Here is a 1,959-nt window from a genome sequence, read left to right as displayed (position 1 = left end):
ACACAGGACTGGTATAATTGCACCGGTACATTCTTTAGATTTCCAACTAATTTGTGGTTGTCAACACATACAAGGGCTGAAAACATACAGCGAGAGAAAGGGAGGGGGGGGGGGGGGATGGATGACAGAAGAAGGAAGGTGAAGGAGATGGAGACAGGTGGAGAAAGGGGAAGAGAAGGGAGCGAAGAAGAGAGACAAGCAGGATAGTGTAATAAAGGCTGAAGACCAAGAAACATCTTCCATCTTTTATTTCTGTGGATTAAACACACACACACACACACACACACACGGGCCACACACATCCAAAGATGGATCCACACATGTTGGTTTCTACAAATATGTCCATCAACCCATACAAGGACATGCTGTCAGACAGATGAGAAAGCTCTCATGGTCACATTACGAGGTCACGCTGCTAGTTTAGCCAACCTCTGCCGCTGTGACGCGATTCCCAAAAAGCTCCTTGGTCAGCTCTGCCCACAGCTATGATAAACCCCAAACATATGACATCTCCTTCCTGCGCTTGTCTCCAACTATCAGCATTTCTGGAGCCGATTTTACTGCCTCAGCCCTGTCAGGTAGAGAGAGACACCTCATTCAGCCTCTGAACTCTCACACACAGCGAGTCAAAGCAACGGCAAGCAGGCGAATAATTGGGCAACGTAACCAGAACACAGCAGGAGCAGGCGGAGCTGCAGACAGACATAGATTTTCAATTCCATCCCCAGCTTCAGATGCATTCATTAGTTTTATTTAAGTGTGTAGTACAATTGATTCCTGTCCTTCAATCCATATTTTACACTTTGAAGTTATCCGTATATTTTACAGCAAAGCTCTTAGGATTTATTGGAGTCAAGGGCCGATTGGTCAGGTAGAGTTTTGCCATCTACTGTAATAGATATTTTTTTATGGCTGTTTTCAAAGAATAAGCTTGCTCATTTTGTGTCCGCAAAACCAGAGTCTTTGGTTGATCTTAATTTTTTGCATGGTTTGCAACTACTTGAAAGGAAGCAGCATCATTTTAGGGTTAGGGTGGCTCTTAAAACAATGGCGAGCAACACTACTTGATATGCTTTGTGACATTTCTACTTGAACAAACTGTGGACAGAAGTTAAAAGCCAGGACTCTGAATGTGAGGAATGTCGTCCATGTTGTGCAAATTAGGTTAATGTATATACACTGATGATCTTGACAACATGATGACAAGAAACTGGCTTCTTACCTCCCCGGAGTTCTAAGCTGTAATCTAATGGCGATGTAAAGAAAGCAAAGTGTTTTGAGGATGGATGGAAAGAAAAGGGCTTTTCTCTCTCTCTCTCTCTCTGCTTCTGTTTGACTCGTGCGTTTGTGCCAGTCTCCATCTCGCTGAATGGAGAGTGGTCATATTATATTATCTCGTTCACTGTCTCCTCTCCTGTTTCTCACATTATCATCCATTATCCCTCCGTCTCTCCTCTCCTCCTTTCAGTGCCTTTGTCGTCTCTGGCCGACAGCCACCCCCTCCCTGCCCCTTCTGGCTCGCCCCCTGCTCTTTGGAAAACTCAAATTGTGCTGCAGAACATTCCCTCTCATGTACCTCGCTCGGCTTTCTCCTGTAAATGCGTGTTATATTGTTCATCACCTGCACACAGTAACATAACCTCATTCTCTCCGTCTGTGTTGCTTCTCTGCAGGAAACAATGTACAGGAATGGGTGTGCAGGGAATAGACGGAGGTGCACTTGCTTTTCAGAGATGTCAGAGACATCCTGTTACAGACACACGCACACGCACACACACACACACGCACACACACACACACACACACACACACAGAGGATGTTGGCTGGACAATGGATAGGTCTCAGGAGTATCAGTGTGGAAAGGGGCCCTTCCATATTGGGCTTTCCATTCCCAACGATATTCCCGGTTCAGCAATTATAATGTTTTCTTTACAGCCTGCAGTATTTTAGTTTTATAA

The sequence above is a fragment of the Brachionichthys hirsutus genome, chromosome 11 (assembly GCF_040956055.1).
Source record: "Brachionichthys hirsutus isolate HB-005 chromosome 11, CSIRO-AGI_Bhir_v1, whole genome shotgun sequence".
Taxonomy (NCBI): Eukaryota; Metazoa; Chordata; class Actinopteri; order Lophiiformes; family Brachionichthyidae; genus Brachionichthys; species Brachionichthys hirsutus.
The sequence above is the reverse complement of the archived record's forward strand: the minus strand, read 5'-3'. Positions refer to the sequence as shown.